Raw genomic sequence first — 22,961 nt, forward strand, 5'->3', positions numbered from 1 at the left:
ATTTTTTATACATAAATGCAAATTTTTGTCTGTAAAGCCCCTTTTTCTTATTTTTTGTAAAGATTTGAAATATTATTTAAATACAATCTCTACCTCCAGCAATGTTAAAGCTTTAAAATCCGTAACACTATGTGAATCTTACAATATTCTCTCTTTTTTATAATAGTTGACTGTATTGTATGTGATCTTGTAAACATCACTGTGACCTTGCTTTAAATTTAAAGTCCTTTTTGTTATTTATATTCCCCCTGGCATATTCTTTAGTTCGTCATTTTGTTTTGTTCTGTTCTCTACCCTTGTTGTTAAAGGTTTTGTACCTTTTCTGTATATTTTTGTATTCTTGTTGAACGCTTTAATAAAAAAAAAATAAAAAAAAAAATTAAAAAAAAAAATGATCGGAACACCTGTCCGGCTGGAGGAGTCGGGGGCGCGCCCGCAGGAGCGAGCTTCGGGAAGCGAGCGCGCGCTCTGCTGGAAGGGACGCACAGGCAGACAGAGCGGTGCGAAGAGAGGAAATTACCCGCCTTTACCGCATTACAGTGCTGCGTATGGGAGAGCATCACACCGCATCATATGTGGCCAAACCGGCAGCGACACAGGTAAGAAGAGCGATGTGATCACAGCACTGTCAGGGTCAATGATTTGCAAGCAACTGTCCTCGTTCCAGAGCAGATGAAAGCAGGCTAGATCTGTGCTTCTGTAATTCGGCCGCTGCTGGTAATCCTCGCGCATCCCGCGTGTTCAGCCTCTCTGCGCATCCCTGAGTGATGCGGTCTTATTTCTGCTGCTCTGCGCAAATCATACCAACCACTGTCTGTTGAAGATCAGGGCAGATTCTCGCTGAATGATGGATAAACGTGAGCGCGGCTTCATCTTATGTGAACGTGCATGTTAAGATGATTAAAGCTGGGCGTTTTGAGGCTGTCAAGTTAGTTGTTTTTGAGGCCGAGTGTCGGGCACGGATGCCGGAGGGAGTGAAAGTGTCATCGGCCCGCGCAGGACGCCGCTTTTAGCTCAAGGATACTCGGAGAACAGGACGAACGTTTTGCTGCTTCATTACACGAGGGACATTGAGGTCACTTTTGTCGGTAAATATCGCATTGTAATGTAATTAACTTTTTACTTAGGGTGTTAGTTTGGCCTGTATGGAAGAACTTTTACATATAGCCTGCAGGGCTCAGACAATCATGAATATATAGATGTAGGCCCATATTTATATTGAAAAGGGGGTTTAGGCTAGGCTTTATGAACTGTGATGGCAGGGTAAAAAAGTTGTAGGCCTTTTATCTATCTATCTATCTATCTATCTATCTATCTATCTATCTATCTATCTATCTATCTATCTGTCTGTCTGTCTGTCTGTCTGTCTGTCTGTCTGTCTGTCTGTCTGTCTGTCTGTCTGTCTGTCTGTCTGTCTGTCTGTCTGTCTGTCTGTCTGTCTGTCTGTCTGTATTCTCACATATCTGTCTTTTTGTCTGTCTGTCTTTCTATCTATTTATCTATCTGTCATGTCTGTCTGTCTGTCTGTCTGTTTGTCTCTATCTACATTTAAAATAACTTTTGCTTCTTGTTCAAACTGCATATTTAAATTGAAACAACACAATTGCTAATGTTTTTTGGGGGACAGCCTACTTTTTTATGTTCAATCCACTTACATTTTTATGAACAATTACAGTTTTTCTCTGTCGCTTTTGTGCATTTCTCACAACACTATTTACATTTGCACAACAGTTAATGCAATTCTCTAAACCATCAGTCAGTTGAACTTGTGAACATCAGAGCCGTTTCTAATTCCTTCCAACAAATTGCAATTGCTTTTGGACATGCATCATAGTTTTCAAGGTACACCACTGTTTAGAGAAGTCAAGGTTTTAAAACCGCCAACATTTTCTACTATACCTTTCCTAAGGATTATGTACGTTTAAAAAAAAAGTTTTGTTTTCCTTTTTTTAGGATAACAGTATCTTCAGCTGAAAAGCATCCAAAGATGCTGTTTTAAATTGTAAAGACAACTGTGTGTTTGAAACTAATGAAAACAGCAGAAGTCAATGATTGACTTGAATTATTTAGCTTGACATGTTTACTGCACCAAATATTTTCAATGTTTCTCAAAATAAAATATATTGTATTTAAAGAGGAAAAAAATACTTGTTTTTTACCCAGACATTTAAATAGAATATATTTTAGAGCAGTAGTCGCAATACTGTAATACTGTGAAGCCATGATATTTTTATCCAAGGTTAACATACCGTCAGAATCTCATACCGGTCCATGCCTACTCAGAACCTCACTAAATGCAGTAATGTCTAACTTTACTGTAGTTTTCAAATGGCAGTGCAAATAGTATAGAATGCTGTCTTGAGTATTTTAAGGAAGTGTCACTAAAATCTGACTTTTTTTGCATTTTAACAAATGTACAGAGTGAACTGTCATTATGAAAACATGACAAAGTCATTTGACTATCTTGTTCATAAACAATGGTGTCAGGACTTTTCATCTTGATGACACTGACACTTTCATTGACATCAATACTTGCTTTTGAGGAATGAGCGATCCATTTTGAGCAAGTGACATGCTTTTGCAGGTTACCAACTAGGTTTTGCAGTGTGTACTAATTGTTTTGAGAAATGCATTAACTGTTGTGCAAATGTAAGTAGTGTTTTGAGAAATGCACCAAAGCGACGGAAAAAAAACTGTAAGTTAACTTATTGTTTACTTATTGAAGGAATTGTGTGGAAGTGGAACTCATATTTTTAAAGTCTATCCATCCATATCTGATGTGCATGCAGCATGTATTTTGGGACTCCTCTTGAATATTGGTGATTATGAATATGAACTATTCTGTTTGATCTATGATTCTACATATGAACTCTATATGTAAACAGCTGTAGGTCTGTTGGGAAAAGGTTTCCGTTTTTAATCTTTGACTGGAGCAGGGGGAAACTCGGAGCAGCTGAATTAGAACACTAGCCAAACTCTTTTTTCCCATCATGAATTAAAGATGCAAAGCTGCCCACATCAGATGATATCTGAGGCCATGTGACCTGGCCGGAGCCCATATTCTCAGTGAGCTGGACCACAGGGTGATGATCCTGAGATGCACATGTCATTGCCCAATTCAGCAGTCTCTATCATATTGTGTTTCAATCATTCATAGAGGCATTTCATTGAACTTAGAAGCTAGTGAAATATGATAACCTTTGGCAACCCGAGAAAGGTCTCTATATTCTGATTAGGAATAGCTAATGGGTAAATTAATGAGAACAGTGTCAGATTAAAGATTAGATTTTTCAGAGCTATGCATTTAAACCGGTAACCAGGGTTATTTAGTGTCTCTGAGTAATTATTGTAGTTTTCATTAGTAGTGTTCATTTTTTTTTATATAGTTTTGTTTTAATTTTGTTAAGCAAGTTTTGCCTTAATATGTATGAATACCTATAATAATATAATATTCATGTTATTTTTAGTTTTATTTTATTTTTTAAATTAAATTAAGAAAATTCTAAATATAGCTAAAGTATTCCTTAAAAGCTTTTTTCAGTTAATATTTTAACAATTCTAGTAATGATGGGAACATAATTGTACATATTTAAAAAAAATAAGTTGGATCAAATGATATACAAAATATACTGTCTGTAAGATAACTGTTTGTAGAGAAAAGTTCTGTTTTTTACTCTTTTTTTTTTTAAATAGACAATTGAACTCATTATTTGATGAAGTTGTAGTGACTTCATCACACCACTAGATGCCAATATTCATCTTGTTTTCTATTGCTCGCTTTGATTGTATTGCAGTGCAACCACCAGAAAATATTCATACATTCATGCATCATACATATGTTGACGTTCACGAAGATATTACAACCTATAAAGTTGATTTATTAGATATTTTGTGTAGAAATTATCTTCCACGACAGATGACCACATGCTTTTACCTGCATGCCTCCTCTCACAGAGGTATTTTCTGCCATATGGCGAATTCTGAAGAAATCCTTACACTTGGCAACATGCTAGTTATGGCTCACCCCTGTAGATATTCCCACTGAGCCCACAATTAAAACAGCATTAGAGAAACCTGCGATTCTCCCCCAACACCTTCTGCCACATCAAACACAACTTTAAATGGGCAGAGTCTTGCGTTTTTAGTCAAATTTATGTAAATAACCCTACCTTTGCTTTCAAGATGGATACACAAACAAGACTAATTAGGCTTTTTGGGAAGATTGATGGACTTGTACACTGTAAAAATGATATAATAAATAATAAATGACAATGTTTTATGTTAATGTTACTTAATAAAATAGATCAATCATGTCTCAACTTAATAATTTTTTTCTTTTAGGTATGTGTAATGCAAGTTAAAATTATGGTTACATTTTGTTTCATTTTATTTTATTGTTAACTAAGACTTCTAGCTCAAACTACTTATTAGCTGTAATAGTAATGTAGCAATTGGGTTTAGCTATTGGGTAAGATTAGTGAAGTAAAATAAGATCATACTTTATAATTGTTAATAATGTGTCAATAATAGGCAGGTAATAAGCCAGTAGTAGATGGGTGTGAATTGTTACCTAAACTAAAATGTTACCAAAATAACAACCTCAAATTATTTACAGGATATGTGATGATTTACTTACAACACAAAAGAAGATATTTTGAAAGATGTTGGAAACTGATATCCATTTGCTTGAATAGTATTTTCTTTTTCTTATCCTGAATGTCAATGGCAACCGGTTTCCAACATCAAACACAACTTTAAATGGGCAGAATCTTGTGTTTTTAGTCAAATTTAATCCTACCTTTGCTTTCAAGATATACAAACAAGACTAATTAGGCTTTTTTAGAAAGATTGATGGACTTGTACACTTTAAAATGATATAATCAATAATAAATGACAATTTTTATGTTAATTTTACTTAATAAAATAGCTTAATCATGTTTCAACAACAACAAAACAAAAACACAAGATGTTTTAAGTAAGTTTAATGGGACGTAAGTAAACATTATGGCCATATTTTATCTTATTTGACTTTATTTTACAATTATCTAAGACTTTTAGCTCAGTAAACTACTTAATAGCTGTTTACTAATAGTAACAATTGGGTTTAGGTATTGGGTAGGATTAGAGAAGTAAAATAAGATCATACTTTATATGTGTTAATATAGAGTTAATAAGTCAATAATAGGCAGGTAATAAGCCAGTAGTACATGAGTGTGAATTGTTACTTAAACTAAAGTGTTACCAAAATTACAACCTCAAATTATTTACAGGATATGTGATGATAAACTTACAACACAAAAGATGATACTCTGAAATATATTGGAAACCGATATCCATTTACTTCAATAGTATTTATTCATTTATTCATTTTAATTTCGGCTTAGTCCCTTTATTAATCATGGGTCGCCACAGAGGAATGAACCGCCAACCTATTCTAACCTAGTGGATGCCTTTCCAGCTGCATCGAATCACTGGGAAATCAAAAGTATTATTAGTTATATTATTACTTATATATTAGTATTAGTTATCGGTTTCCAGCATTCTTTTAAATAGTTTTTGTGTCTAACAGACAAAAAATAAACTTATAAATGTTTGAAACCACTTCAGGCTGAGTAAATACATAGTATGTAAATGTAAATTTTTGGGTGAGCTATCCCTTAAATGACTGCACTGAAATAAGGTCAAGAGATGACAAACAGTACAAATATATACAGCATTCCCATCATCCCCCTCCTCCACAGTTCAGATTCAGCCAGTCTCAGGTTTCCCACACTGCAACGGGATGCTCACCTTGTACTTCTCAGGGTTTTTGTTTCCAGAGGTGCTATTTTTAAACGTACAGCAGCAGCTTTCCTCCAGAGGGGAGGGTGAAAGGTGCGTCTGGAAGTGGAGTCTGGCTCGCTGCCCATTTGATCAGTTGCACACTGGAGGCTGAAAACCAAGATAGAGTCCTCAGTCTGGTCCTCAATCTCTGTTTCTTCTTCAGACAGCACCAGAAAATGAGGAAGACTGTTACAATGGGGTCATCTGAAACAGTTGGTTGTTTTAGGAGACACTCCAAGGCCTCAAGGCTTGAATGGAGCGCTAATGGAAGATTGTTATGGCCACTAAAGTGCTCTTCAACTGGATTCAGCTGAGTCAAGGCGCTTGAACGTTATGGATTTCAGCCTGGCCTAAAACAAGAAGGACAGATTACTAGCTGCATTTGCATTGATTTTTGCAGAGCGCTAGAGGAAAAACACTAGAGTAAGGGGGTGTGACAACAAATTATATTCCAATATGTTTGGAATATTTGGAATTTATATTTGTATTGAATAATAATAATTAAACTATTTTCATGTTTTGTGCTTGTACCTTGGCTGGTTAAGACAGGTTATAAAACTAAAACTGACCATTTACAGCAAGTCCCTGTCTTAATAACTGATTCATTTAATTCATTTTTTAAATGATTTGTTCATTCGAAAGCTTTGCCTTCAAACTTTATTTTGTCCAATTTTGTTTATACCTTGCTATGTTGGCATCTTTGAAAGCAACGATTGTGTAAATGGATGAATGGATCACTGAATTACTCACTCAAAAAGATTCAGTGATTTTGATTTCATTCTAATGGGCTTCTTTGGGTGGTCAATGCTTACAAATATTGTAAAAATTGAATTTTGTTTTCTATTGATTATTCTAAATTGATTGATTGTATAGTTTTTATTTTACATTCCACATGCGATACAAAGCACAGACGTTTTGGCACAATGCTTTTCTTAGTGTGTGACACAATACTCTCACTGCACCCTTTTGGCCTACAGTAAATAACATTGTGTCATTAGTTAGACGGCCACTTGATGATTAAAAAATCTCATTTTCATTTCAGTATACCATAATTGACCACACAAGAAACATATACCTTTACCTTCAAAACATTATTTCACAGGAAAATAGCATATCAATTATCATCATTCACTTATTCACGTCTAAATCAATGCAATGAAATTCCGACAGTAAAAAACATAAAAAAAAAATACAGTTTCATTTCATCATTTGTATCATTACATCTTCAAAATCCATGATTCACAATATTATAACTAAACAACAAACTGTTAAAGAAACACGGAAAGGTGAAAGTGATTTTAATTTATGAATCCACAACACTTCTTTTTGTAATAATCTTTTTATTCAGATTACCTCCACTGTGTGATTCAAATATTTCATCGATTCATTCTAGTTGTTTAACACCATGTCCAAAATCTATAAAATGCCTTGCTACTGCTAAAGTCATATCTTTTGGTCGTATACTTGATTTATGTTCACTAATTCACAACTTTAACTGATGTGATGACTTCCCTAATGGCCCGTTTCCACTGACTGGTACAGTACAGTACGTACAGGTTGGTACGGGTCACCTTATTCAGACTTGCGTTTCCACCACCAAGGGTACCCTTTTGGTGGGCGTGGTGTACGACAGAAAGTTTCAGTCTACGTCATTCTTTCTCGAATAAATGTCTACAGTAAAGCTGTACGGGTCGCGTACATATCATATGAGAAGTACTTTATGTATATTACTGATTTTTCTTTGAACATGATTTGATTATAACTGCAAATCACTGACAGTGTGAAATAGCCTAATGTAACCTTTGCAATTATATAAAATAAACAAATAAATGCAACATATATAAACACATATAGACCCTTACAGTCTCCGAAATGTTACCAATTACAGAAAAACTACACACAGCAGACATTTAGTCCTTATTTAGGTTCAAAAACAAACACACAACATAGCCCACAATCATTGCAAACCTCTCAACTGTGTCTGTAATCTTCTCAACTGTGTCTGTAATCTTCTCAACTGTGTCTGTAATCTTCACGATGATAAACATGGCAGTTTTGTGATTCAGGTTGCTGAAACAATTTTGCTACTGTATTTTGTTGTGCTTCACCTTTGATTGTTTGCGCACTTCACTCTTGCGTTTGTCTTTTTTTTCTGAAAAGATCAGATGTCGAAGACACTTCAGAAGTCACGCACACTTTATTATCATCAGCTCAAGAAGTTTGTTATGTCAAATATAGACACGATCGCGAGCTCTCTGGTGAAAGCGAAAACCGCTCGCACTTTTAGATGGCCTCATAGAACAACAACAGGACACGGCAGATTTTGTTCTTCTTGGCTTTGTGTTTGTACAACAACAAGGTTTGTTTGAGCTTGGGTCATTCATGGCTCGTTGTTATATGCATATAGTATTGTGGTGTAATGTCTCGACTGTGTATTAAAACATGGCGGTTCCTTTATTTTCATTCTGGCTCGCTCCTCTGTAACCAATCAGCATTCAGCTGCGCTTGTAGCTCCACCTTCTGGTACCTTTTCTTGCGTTTGGTACCCTTTCGAAAGGGTGCCGAAAAAGTGGTACGGTACGGTATCGTACCACTCAGTGGAAATGGGCCATATGTATATCTCTTGGCACGGACAATTTAACATGTAGACCACATTACGAGTAAAGCAGGTAATACAGGTTTTTATTTTTATATTTTTACCTGTTGCTGGATTCAAAAAATCTTTACACTTTACCAAATTTTAACATTGGGCACAATATCTGCACGGAAAACAACCTTGTATGAAAGTGGATTTCTAATTTATTACTACATCAGAGTAAATCATCATATCTGCTGAATTTTGGGATCTTTTAAAGCTAAATAATTGATGGTGTTGAAATGTGCTTTTTAAAGATTCGTCGGAAGATAATATATGCCAGTATTTATGGATCGTTGATTTAATAAAATTGCAATGTTTATTATATGTTAATGAGCAATTTATTGAAAACTCTTTTAGTTACCATAAGATAATTTATCTGTTTGTATTTAAGAGATATATACATATAAGCCCGAAATTATTTTAATATTCAAAATTAGTTTTATTCAAAAAATATCTTGATTATAAAAAATATATTTTAATAATTATTTTAAATTAGTATTGTGCAATATTTCGTTTCCAAATATTTTAAGTACTGCAGCTGGTAGGCAGGCTCTTATTGATCCTTGCGTGTTCGGTAGTGCTGTCACTCATAATCGTCATGCACAGCAGAAATTCACAGTTAATATCATTACAGAGAACATGAAGTTACCCATGCATCTCGCTGCATGACTCACTCTTGTTTCCTTATTAAGCCCTTCCTGTCTGCTGCAATGACCGAATACATTATCATTGCTCAGTTGCTCAAAATCCAACAGAGTGAATGTGAGGCACCGGCAATGTTTGTGTTTGCCACACCTTCACATTAAGTGTGGTTCAGATGTGCTGTTCTGTTTGATCTATAGTAAAGCTCACCTCTTTCTTTCCTACAATGACCTGTGACTTATGACTGGGGTTTTGATGTACAACTTCAAAGCATTTGCAGTGCATTGTACTGTATATATGCACCTTTATTCTTCTTGTTTCAAAGCGTTCAAGCATTATAGACACTTTAAGAACAGTCCTCCACTGGCCTTTTTCCTGTGCCTGTGTCTGTTCTGTTTCTCTCAGTGATTTTAACGGGACGCACATGGTGCCCTTCACCCGCAGGGGTCCCATTGGCTCTGTGAAGCCAGCAGCTCTGCACCTGCACAGGCTTCTGAAGCTGAGGGTCATTCGTATGCATCCGGGACAGAGTTTTCCCAAAGGAAAAGCTACTAATAGATTAAGCCCATGAATTAAGCATGGGAGTACAGAAAATACTGTCCATGACAATTACTGAGGACAGTGATGAGACTAATGATTGTGTATGTGTGTGTGTGGGAGAGAGAGATGTAATCAGAAAATGTTATACTCTGGTATACATTATATATACAATTTCTTACATTTCTAATATTTCCTCCAAAGTTACAATAGGGTCATAAATATTGACCATAAAAATATTGAAAATATAAAAATATTGTCAAAAAATAACAAAAAGGTGCTATTTTTTGTTCAAACATATTTATATTAATATGTGTAGATCATATTTTATGTATAATTGTAGCGTTTTGACTTCTTACGAGTTATAAAATCAATATTTGGTTGAATAATTCTGATTCACAAATCACAAATTGAATTAATGATTAATTGATAAATTCTTTAAAAATGCTATGATTTTATGACAATAAGATTTATTCAGAGAAAATGTTATCAGAACTTTATAGAATAAAACAAATTTGAACATTTTACATTTTTTAACTGAAACATTTATTGTTTAGTGTGCGTGTTTAGTAATAATTAATTGCTGTTATTAAGTTTGGATTCCCTCCAGTGTAACATATGTTGACATCAGGATTGATTCAGTTGACCTGTTTTTGCTTTTAATTAGTTGCAAGTCAGTGTTTGTGAATAGATTACACCACAAAGAATATGAGTAGTCTTGACAAAGTATACATCAGTATCAAGCTGCAACCCTCTAATACCAATTGTAGCTAGTTTATTTTTAATGGAAAGCTTATAAAAAAATGTATTTGCTAAAGTTGTACAAAGTGGAGTACATACATTTATCATCAGAATAACAACACACATATGAGTTCAGTGCTGTACATCACAGCTTATTTTGAAAGGTAAGGGTGAACTGAACAACATCCCATAGAGGACATTTACAATCCAGACTCATTCTGATTAAGTACCCCTGATTAAGTACCCCTATATACACTTTTGGAGAGAGCAAAATACGTCCCAGGAGCTACATTTTGTCTTGCAGTTTTTGTTTTCTCGAATCTACCAGAGGCCTCTGTGTGTGCTTATTTTTTATAAAAAAAATTTCAGGGTTTTCACCTTTATTTCACACTAGAGAGTATAGACAGGAAAGTGTGGAGAGCAGAGAGAGGGGAAGAATCGACATAGGATCTCGAGACAGGAATAGGACTCAGGTCGCTGTGAACACTGGAGTGCCATGTGTCAACACACTAACACCTACACCATTTGACGCCGACTGTGTATGCTTTTTCAGATCTCAAATTTCTCTGGTAAGTGCCATTCGCTTCTGCTGTTCTCATGTAAATCCTCCAGAGGCCAGTATCAACTGACCCACCGTCCGTCCCCTTTACCTAAACCTAACCAATAGTGTTTTTAAAAGCACCGATTGAACCACCCACCCCCTTGCCTCAACCCAAGTGTTTTAAAAAGCAATCCAGAAAAAGAAAAGCCCCCTGATTTTTACCACATTTTCAGAATGTGGAGCTTCCTTTTTGGCGAGTCCACCAAAGGGTGCTTTGTACATCATATGTTTAAGTCACCGTTTCTTTCAGAGACCTATTGTTTACATTGTTTACTATGTTGCTTATCCACGAAAACTTAGTACTAACATAGTAAAAAGCCACAGGGTTTTATAGCTTACGGTGTTATAAACAAAATGACACCATACACTGAATAAAAAGGGATTTTCACAGTTCTTGACAAAAGTGAGCTACAAACAAAAATTATGGCTTATTTACACTATGTGGTATGGTATGGTTCAGTACGTTTTTATGGCCGTTTCTGCCAAAAAGTGTTTTTTTATTATTATTTTTTGGGTACCCTTTCAGTAGGGTACCTAGTACAACAAAAGGGTACCAAAAGGCGGAGCAAGACATGCAGCTGAACGTGTCATTAGTGCGTGTACAAGCTAGGAGAATGAAAACAAATGAAGCGCCACTTTTAGAGACGTTACATCGTAATAATATATGCATATAATAACAAGCCATGATCGACCTGAGCTCAAACAAATCTTGCTGTCATCTTGATAAACAGCCACAAAGTCTAGAAGAAGAGCAGAATCTACCCTGTGCTGTAGGGTCTTAGTGTCTACTTAAAAAAAAGTGATCCAGCAAGTTTCCATTTATTACATGCAATCAATCATAATCACCTTCTTAAAAAGTATAATCAAACTCTTTATAAACATTCAGTAAAAACCCTGTTTAATTCAGTTCAAATGAACTCATTCTAAAGTTTTAAGAGTTGTGCTGTATAGTAACTACAAAAAGAAAGGAGTCTTCCATTGATTGCCTTTGTGAATCATTTTAAAAGTATTTCTTTTCAGAATCTCTATATAGTCGGATGCTGCTTTCTTTGGCTATCAAACAAAACAGACATCAGAGAGACTCTTTTAATCACATGAGTTGACACAGGTTTTACATTGTACATACTAAACATGACTTTGAAGTATTATAATACACCTTTTATGTGGCTTCTTATTGTATTTACACTATTGTTTATTGCTAAAGGCAGGAAATCTTTTTAACAGAGAACTTCTCTTTACAGGAGAGGACCGTTTCTTTAGGGGTTTGTTTTGTTAAAAGTCATTGAATAGTACATGTTTGAGGTCTCAAAGTCAAAGAAAGCTGAAGACTGGATGGTTCACATTAGCTAAAAAAGCTTACCATTAACTAGGCCATGAGAGCATTTGTTAGCCTTTGTTGGAGACACAGATACAATGAAGGAAAGTTGTATTGTATTTGATTGGCTGGTAATATTTACAATAGGTTAGGTCATTAGAAAATCTAAAGAACCCATAAGGAAGTCTCTATATACATGTTTTTTTATTGTCATTTTATTCTAGCCAGATTGTTTCTAAAGTGCTCCTGTTTTTGACATCTGGAGATAATTTTCTACCTAAAGTGACCTATTTGAACTCCAAAACATTGGTTGTTACTGTCATTGTTTGTTGTTTACCAAGTATTTAGGTCTCAGCGTTCAGTTGTATGGCTCATTATCTCGGTTTTGTAGATATATGTTATTTACCGAGCGCAATAAGAAATCTACTGTGTTGTTTACTTAGACGTTTCTAAGTATAGCATACATTTTAAAGGCATGGCTTAATTTAGTTTTACATTTTTTGAACAAAACTCATCAACAAAGAAAGAGTAAAATGTACTTGAAACAAAGTATCATAAAGTAAACTTGAATTTATTATACAGAGATTAGGGGTGCAACAATACACTCTTCTCACAGTTTGCTTTGGTTTTCCGTCACGGTTTTAGTACAATTTGGTATATGATATGTTTGGCAAAAAAGCCCTATCAGATAAAAAGCAAGACTTAATTTGCGTCGCGCGAGTTCTTGTTCTGGGCTTCAGCACTCATGATGAGGTCCACACTTTCATTTTCACTATAGTGCTCATTGATGAGACATTTACTTGCAGGGAGCGTTGTTTCAGCACATGGACATGCATTCGAAGGCCGTACTCACACTACAGTCCCTTAAAGTCACGTCTCGCTTTCAGTTTCGGGCCCAAGTGAATCGCGCTCAGGCCCACCCCTTCCAACCGGGCCAGGGCCGGCCAAGTGAACCGTGCTTGAGCCCGATTCAGCGCTCTCACACTTCTCAAACGATCCGGGAAACGGGCCTGGGCACGGTACGGATGGCATAGTGTGAGTAGGCCCTAACATGCACAGAGCCAGTTTAAAGATTATTAAAAAGAATGGGGTTTATGTTTTAACTTTAACTTTAATGCAAAACCAAAAAAAACCCCATCATATCCAATATCCAATATGTACTGAACCGTTGAGGTTGACCAAATGGTTCAATATTATATGGAGTACTGTGGGATCTTTACAGTAAGATTCACCAGTCATACTTTTACACAGTTAAATAGACTTTACTTCATACTAAAGACTAAATTTATTGCAAAAAAAAGTGCAAAAAGACTTGCCAAAGAAAAAAAAACAGCAATTTCATACTTCCAATAAAACTTTAAAAGCATAATGGGAACACTTTGATTTTGAGTGCCACTTTACAAGCTTTAATTGACAATTAACATATCATTTGGGTAGTATTGAGGCTGATGTGTTTCACTTTTTTAGATCAATGGCATTGACTTAGTGTATTGAACAGTGCTGATGCCAGTCATGGGAAATCCTCTTAAAATGTTGAAAGGATGCTGTAACCAAGATATCAGTTTCAACTTCTGACAGCTCATGGAAAACTGGTTATGCTCATTAGTGAAGAAGGTCAAAAGTAATTGCACATCTTCAGTTCCCCTGTGCTTGTGTGGGTAAAACCTGACATTTTTAAACATTTTTGGGGGGTTTGTCATGCGTTTTGTACGATTGGGTGTTAGGGTATAGAAAATGGGTTTGGTCAGTATAAAAACAAAAGGAATCTATGGAAAGTTTTTACAATTCACAGAAACATAATGTGTGTGCATGTATTTGGGGTATGTTACATATGATTGTCCTCACAACCATAGTAAAACCTGACATTTTTATGGGGGCTGGTCAGTTAGGGAAATAAGTAATTAAAGTTACTAAGTGATGTCTGAAAGAATTAGCAATATATATGCTATGGTGTGCCTGAAAGAATAAGCAAAAAGGTTTCTGTGAGGATTAGGTAGGGTCGGATTGGTTTTGGTGGAATGGAATAAACTTTTATTAGTTCTTCATGAACAGTGGGCAATATATTAGCAAAGGTTTTAGCACAGTTTTAGCAAAACTGTAATTCATATAAACAACACTATCCGCATAAGTGTGACGTCACGCAAAGCGGCTTCCGAGTCCAAGCGCTCTATCAAACTATATGGGGAGACTCATCAAATGGTAATGTTAAACGTTTACACATCAATACTTTCGAAAACCACAGTCGCAATCTATATTTCCATGCCAAATATCTGATGGCCAGAAAGTGATTAATTTTTTAGATATTGTAAACTTTTTGGTATTTTTGATGCAGCAAGTCCAGAGGCTATTGTGTACACTATGATTTTATATAAAATTCACTTTAATGTACGGTAGGACTAAAAAGAAATAAACAAATATTTTCTCAAGTCAAATGAGTAGTGGCTTGGACCCGGAAAGAATATTCCATACATTACTGAAACGTCACGATTTAACAAGCGGGTAAGGTTTTGTATCATTGTAAGTTGTCTCTGCCACTTAAAATTTAGATTTGATAATAAATAAACATTTAGCTTCTGCCTCATTCTTGATTTAGAGTAGCACACTCAAATACCATATACACTATATTGGGATTAGTAAACTCGGTGGACAACTGAGTGGTTTTGGACACAGCATATTTTTCCTTGTTTCTCCATTAATTGATTTATTGTACGTTTTATACCTGTGATTCATTTCTTTCTAAATTATTTAAAATAAAGGTACTTCACTGGCATCAGTGGTTAAATAAAGAACTTTAGCTTCCACGGAACCCCTTTTCCCTTACAAAAGGTTCTTTAAAGTGGAAAGAGGCTAATTACATTAATAGAAAGACCTTTATTTTAGGAGTGTATTTAAGTTATGTGTTTGATTCAGTTCATTTTGTTCATATGTTCTCTGAGCATATATAAAATATAATAACCATGGCACTTTAAATATAAAAATAACACATTTAGAGATTGATTAAAAGGCTTTACTGTCAAAAAAAGTTTAAAGTAAAATTTCATACATGGATAGATAGATAGATAGATAGATAGATAGATAGATAGATAGATAGATAGATAGATAGATAGATAGATAGATAGATAGATAGATAGATAGATAGATAGATAGATAGATAGATAGATAGATAGATAATTTATTAAAAAATATATAATTTATAATTACGATTCTTAACTACATTATAAACAGCTAAGTTAGCCTATAGATAGAAAATCAATAACTCTAATCGAGTCAGTAGAGGAGTCATCTGATATGACACATTTTCAGCTTGTTGGTCTTCATTAGACCTGTGCATCCCTTGGGATCACAGACAGCCAGGAAACCCTGGAATTTCCCCATCAAACCTGAAAACACCTGTCGTGGCAAACAATGAAGAAAACACAACACATGCCTTGTCTTGCTCTCTAGTGTGAATGGAAGTATAAAAGGACAATAACAAGTCATCTTTATCAACGCTGATGAGATCAGAGGTCAAGATGTGAGCTTTTCTTGTTACTTCCAGGTGCGCTTGATCTTGTTTGGAATGAAAAAGCACACCAAGCCTCCAGGAAGGCTTAAAATTGTCCTCTCTGTTCTTATTGGTGTGGTTTGAGATGGGTTAAGACCACAGTAGAGTCACTTGGGATAGATATAGCTCAGGGATATTACAGATGATTCTTCATTAATGTCAGCAGTTTTGTACAGCCACCTTGCAGTTACCGTGAGATTGTGTCATGTTGTCATTCGCAGAAGAAATAAATGAAGACTCATTCTTGGTGAGAAACCTGAGCCTCAGGGCTTAAGGGGAGGGAGGATTCAAGAAAGAGAAGAGAGGTTTGTTTTTGTCCTCAAAAGTTGTTTTGGGAAGGTTGAAAACACAGTAGATTTGTGAAACCATTTCCTTTTACACTTTGATGAGTGGATGTATAGTGGACTGTATAGTAGGTTTTAGTGTTAAATTGGATTTATTGAGATAGATAGATAGATAGATAGATAGATAGATAGATAGATAGATAGATAGATAGATAGATAGATAGATAGATAGATAGATAGATAGATAGATAGATAGATAGATAGATAGATAGATGTTTTAAGTTGTTGAAAGAGTTTTTTTAGGCTTCACAGTTCTGCATTTGTTGATCAAAAATACAAGGTATTGCAAAAATGGACATGCAAGATAATACCGATCAGATTTAAAATGTGTCTGTTATAAAATAATTAATTTGAAATATAAATCTTTTATAACATTGAACATGTATTTATACTGTCCCTTATAGTCAATTTAATGCATCATTGTTGAAAATAAGTGTTAAATTCTTTCAATTCAATTCAGTGTAAAAAAGCAAAAAAAAAATAATTAAAATAAGTCCATTAGACCAGTGTTTCTCAACCATGTTCCTAGAGGACCACCAACACTGCATGTTTTGAATGTCTCCTTTGTCTGTCACACCCATCACAGGTGTTTCAGTCTCTGCTTTCTTTTTTTTTACCTCAATTTCTGTTTAACGGAGAAGGGATTTTTTTTAACACCTTTCGCTAAACTTTAATAACACATTTCTGATCTCTGATTTCTTTTATCTTTGCCATGAATACAGTAAATAATATTTTATTAGATATTTTTCAAGATATTTCTTTACAGCTTAACTTGGTTAATTAGGTTAACCAAGCAGGTTAGGGTAGTTAGGCTAGTTATTGTACAACGATGGTTTGTTCTGTAGACTAGCGAAAAAAATATAGCCTAATCATTTTGTAATTAAAATGTTTTTAAAAATTGAAATACTACTTTTATTGTACTCAAAATAAAACTAATAAGACTTTCTCCAGAAGAACAAAGATTATCAGACATACTGTGAAAGTTTCCTTGCTCTATTAAACATCACCTGGAAATATAAAAAAAAGGAATATTTATTTTAATATTCCTTAATATTTGTTCTCAAACTATATATATATATATATATATATATATATATATATATATATATATATATATATATATATATATATATATATATATTGTTTGCATTAATTTTTGATACTATTATTATTAGGGCTGCATGATATTGGAAAAATCTGACATTGCAATGTTTTATTCAGCCGCAATATATATTTCACCAGATGATTTGAGTAGCTATAATTGGAAAGATTTCATTAATTTAGGTCGACTGTGACTGTGTGCATATTTTTCTATGCAGTACATCTGCATAAATTATAATAAATCACAAGCAAAAATAAATAAATAAACAGTGCTTAAACATCCATCAGTGCAGTATGGTTTTCTGGGGAGTATAACAGTATTCAAGTATGGAAATTGATCATAGCATGGTCAATTAAAAAAATAATAATAATATCTTTTTGTTTTAATATTTAATAATCTAATCCTGGGATGTGACTATTGCAGATACACACAATGTAATATCGATGGTTAAACAATATATATTTTCAGCCCTAAGTTTTACTAATATTACTATTATTTATTTGACACTTTGGGGTAGTTTAATTTCTTCACAAAAATTATGTATATATTCTTTATTTCATTTTCTCTTGGCTTATTCAGTTCACCTACAGTGCATGTCTTTGGACTGTGGGGGGAAACAGTGCACCTGGAAGAACATGAACACACGAACATGGGGAGAACATGCAAACCACACAGAAATGTCAACTGACCCAGCTGGGGCTCAAACCAGCTGATTTGTTATAATAATTGTTAATAAATATTTTTGATATATTTAAAACCATTCAATATCATTTTAACAGGTTTGTCTATTAAGAATGCCCTGTACAAGCAAATGTAACAAAATATGAAGGAATGGTTTGTTTTAATTTAAACTTGTCAAGTTTTATTCCTAGTGGTGACCCCTGACAAATAAGGGACTAAACCGAATGAATGAATGAATAAAAGTTTCTATCTAATTTACTCAATACTTTAACACTAAAAAAAACTATTTCATAAATTGGGAACACTTTAGCAACATGAACCAAATGTCAACATAAGAAAAAATACACCAATATGATAAAAATTGAAAAAAAAAACTGTCCAAATGAACTCAACTGTAAAAATGGCATCAGCCATCATATTTTTCCCTACACATGAGGGACCCAAATGGCATCATTTGACAGCTGACATGGAGAAGCACGACTGACTTGTTCGAAACAATAAGAAAAAGCGAGAAAGAAGCGAGAGACGAAAGTCTGTCACCGTGTCTCCTTTCTCACTATTGCTCCGTCTTCCCTCATTTCTCCCGTTATAAGCAGATGGACAGTGGGGGCAGAGGAAAGCAGCTCTTGGAGTCTGGCGTGGTGTCCATTGTGGGCTTTTGATATTTAAACTCACCCTCCTTAGCCCTCAGGGGACGCCCGATTGTCTCCATTGTTCAGTCGAAAGTGGGCCAAGAAAGAGAGAAATGAAGAGGGGGATCAGATTGACATAAAAGGGGAGGGAATGATTGGTAAGATAAAAAAAAACAGAGGCAAACAATCTCTGACTGACAGTTTTTTTCTGGTTCAGCCAGATTTGTACCGAAGTGTGTTTTGTGGAGAATGTTTGATGGACAGCAGCACAGAAAGATGGTAGTAAAGGAGTTTTCCCACATCGTGAGAGGATTTTTCTTTTTTCATATCAGCTCATAAGTAAGATGAAAAAGTCTCTACTGAAATTACTAGATGAGCTGTTTGCTAAGCAAAAATGTACATTAAGTTAATCCTGCTTTATAAAAGTGTAAAAAGTTTCTGCTTATTACTCATCAAAATTTCTGGATTCAAGCCTTTTATAAGATACCAAAAGTCAATGACAATTGATACTGACTAGACATGTAATGGTATAAAATTTGTGATAATAGTGACCAAAATTATCACTGTTATCAAAATAATCATTCCTTCATTCATTAATTTTCCTTTGGCGTAGTCCCTTTATTTAGTGGAATGAACCTCCAACTTATTCAGCATATATTTCCATCCCAATTTACTACTGGGAAACACCCATACACTCGTATTCACGCATATATACCACAGCCAATTTAGCTTATTCAATTCATCTATAGTGCATGTCTGTGGACTGTGGGGGGAAACCGGAGCACCCAGAGGAATCCCACGCCCACATGGAAGACCATGCAAACTCCACACAGAAATGCTAAATATATATATATATATATATATATATATATATATATATATATATATATATATATATATATATATATATATATATATACGACAAAAAAAGTGCCCTTCTGAATCAAATCAGCAGGATGCCTGACTTTAACTGCAGTTCGGCAGTTTCACTTTATCCCATGAACATTTCATTCATGCCCCCGTGACAAACTGGGGTATTAGACGCAAATAAGGACTGGTGAGAGTCTTATGGAGTTTAATAACGCACACCGAATGGAAAGAAAAAAAACTTCCGCATTTTTTGAATTCAAATGAGCCATTTTAATCTAGAGATTAATCTAGATAAAAAAATTAATGTATGCTCACCTATAATAATAATATATATCTATATGAATGCTATTGATTTGCTGAATTTTAATGGGAAGAAGTAGCTGCTGTTTTCAGTACTATTAATATTGTGTGCTGTCTGTCTTGTGTGTGAGGTGAATGATTTAAATCTATTACACTGCAGAAGGGTCAATAATGTTTACAGTAACAGTACATGGTTGTCTTAAATGGCGATTGAGTAGAGCCTTGGACCCAGAAACAGAATTATGTATGCCAAAACCTAACAAACATGATAAATGACTATACCAGTTTTTATACCAAGTTACCAGTTTTCAACATTTATCAAAATAACTTCTTTAGTGTTCAACAAAAGAAATTGAATAACTGAGTAAATTTTCATTTTTGGGTAAACTATTCCTTTCTAATTTACTGTACAGTTTCATATATCTTTGATTTTGTACAAATGTTTTGGTGTTTGAGTTCACCTCCGTGCTCTGTGACATGAATGAACAGACAGCGCAGATGCATGAGAGAGAAAAGGCTTTCCAGTGCCAGATGTATGGCTGTGGGGTTTTTAGGGAAAGACCAGCCAAATTGCACACAGTCCCATCTGTACACTAAATAGAGAGAGAATGCAGATACAGAGAGTATCAAATGTGAAATCAGTTTCTGAGACAACGGTGTCAGCTAAATTGGCCTCTTAAGTTTTAGTAAATGTCCAGAGCATGCACTTATGAGTTTATTAAATTTAAACTGCCCATTTTTTGGTTCGAAAGAGTCAAAATGAGATTATGATGAATGGAAAATCCTATCTAGAAATGAATCAGCGCTTGAGGAAATTTTAATTCATAGACCAGTGGATATAATAAAGATATCGAAGATCAGAAAGAAACAGCAAAGATTTTATTTTATTTTATTTTTGTTTAGTTTATTTTTCACAGGCCTCTATAGCAGGACCGATTAGTTTTGTTTTACTTTAACCACGTTTCATGAGAAACTGTTCTGATTTGTATTGGTCTGCCTTTCATATGTAATTAAGCTGAAATTTGTTGCATTCAAACATGCCATCAGATAAAGCATTAGTGTGTAACCTGCACTGACATGAACTGACCTAAATGCAAACAGCGACTGTTTAATTATTCATGTGTACATTTGCTGAGTGAAAACTTTATCTGTTTGAAAACAGCAAGCATTCATGCACCAGACATTCATTCATCCATTCAAATCATATATATATATATATATATATATATATATATATATATATATATATATATATATATATATAAATACATCATATGAATTTAATTATTACATTATTATACTTTACAAATAACTGTTAGCAATATAATTTATAATAAATGTTACACTGGAGTTTCAGAATAAAAACCATATACTATTTAGCAAAAACATAATATTTAGCTTAAAATGCATTATTTTTTTTACATTGAAATATTAATATATTATATTATACATTATATTAATACAATAGGAAAAAGCATGTTAAATGAAAATAAATTGTCTACTATAATGTTTAATCACGTTTCATTTTGTAATTTCTTTTTAAATTTATTCATTAAATTTTTGTAACAGTTAACAAACTAAAGTAAAATAAAATTACAGTACAAATAGAAAATAGAAATATAAAACAAAATTTATTGAAGAATAAATAAATAATAAATAAACCACACTATAACCCTCATTTTCCAGTGTTGGGTTGCAGCCGGAAGGGTATTCGCTGCATAAAACATATGCTGGATAAGTTGGCGGTTCATTCTGCTGTGGCGACCCCTGAGTGATAAAGGGACCAAGCCAAAAAAGAAAATTCATGAATATAACTCTCATAGAGGGTATATGCAGAGCTAGTGTTTCTTCCCATACTGATAAACCTACAGTGAACGGTTATGTGACTTTTTTTCATTTTATACAATCAGTTAAATAGACTTTGGCATTCATTTAGTTGTTCAAGCATAAAACGAGATGAATTGCCGCTTACTCGCGCGCTCCCATCAGGATCGGCAGGCTAACGCAAAAGCTCCATTGAATATACTGGGGTAAAATAAATCTTCATATTTTGAAGACATGGCAGGGAAAATGTAATTTAATGCAGTGCTTCTTGTACATTCTGAGATCCACTTGATAACGGATATCAGTCAGCCAGTGAAGATCACTTATTTTTAGAGAAAACTGACCTTAAATGCACCAATTTTGTAATGGCAGTTCACCGGAAGCGCTTAACCCAGGATACTGACAAACTAAAAGTCCTTCCGCATATACCCTTGTGCAACACAGATATGCATTAAACAATATATGATGTGCATTCATTTTACAAGTAAAGCATATACACAGGTCAGTACTGAAAGTTGAGGTTGGCAGCACGGTGTATTATGTAAAATAAATAATGATAATAAAAATTAAAAGAGAGAGAAAAGAGAAATATATATTAAACTGAATAAGCTGGGGGTGGCATGTTCTTCAAATTTGTGGTTTTATGTCAAGAAAGAGTTAATATAGCACAAACAGAGTATGTTTGTGCTATATTAGCACTAGTACTCATCTGGTACAGACTAAAAGCGACCATTCATTCTACATTAACTGCTTCAAGTTTTAGAGATTTAACATGCTCCAAAAATGGCAACCAAATGTTAGAAAATTTGATCACCAAACCTCGAAGACTATTTAATTTTTTGTAATGCTTTAAAGGTAATTTTATTTGACATCATTGATCTGTAATTTAATAATTTTATATATTTGACTTTAATCATAAATATTTTCTACACAAGCAGTACTAGTTGTTTCAATGAAATAAAGAGTACTCAGTAAATTCAATTTGTTTACTAAATTTCATGTCAAATAGCATTCACAGCACTGACAATGATTGCTCATTTCATTGTTAGCTTCAGCGCTAACTTCGTTGTGCCCGACAAAATACAGGTCATATTGACCTCAGGCCAAATACGTGCTAGTCCGTCATGTCATTTAAGTTGTTTAGACTGCTAGTTACATGCTGCAGCTCCTCGTTTATGATGTTTTAATTGGGTCACCACAGGCTAGCGGCTAATGTGTTCAGACAGTCCTATCCTGAGCATTGCTAAATGGCTAATCTCAGCAAAGGTCAGGAAATGAGGTTTTGTTAATGTCAGGATGTCCATCAACCATCAGTCTCTGTTTCGTCTCCTTTATATCACTCTTCCTCATCTCCTTACACTGCTGTT

The 22,961-nt window shown here is 34.4% G+C and overlaps 1 protein-coding gene across 13 annotated transcripts in view; it reads left to right on the forward strand.

Annotated features, from left to right (window-relative positions):
- The first annotated feature begins 450 nt into the window (after positions 1–450).
- Positions 451–22,961, forward strand: part of nfasca (neurofascin homolog (chicken) a) — a 171,735-nt gene continuing 149,224 nt past the window's right edge. For all 13 annotated transcript variants that reach the window (XM_068224077.2, XM_073915393.1, XM_068224084.2 and 10 more), the window contains exon 1: positions 451–599. The gene's annotated coding sequence lies outside the window, so the exon portion shown is untranslated. The remainder of the gene's footprint in view (positions 600–22,961) is intronic.

This window comes from Danio rerio, chromosome 11 (assembly GCF_049306965.1).
Source record: "Danio rerio strain Tuebingen ecotype United States chromosome 11, GRCz12tu, whole genome shotgun sequence".
NCBI lineage: Eukaryota > Metazoa > Chordata > Actinopteri > Cypriniformes > Danionidae > Danio > Danio rerio.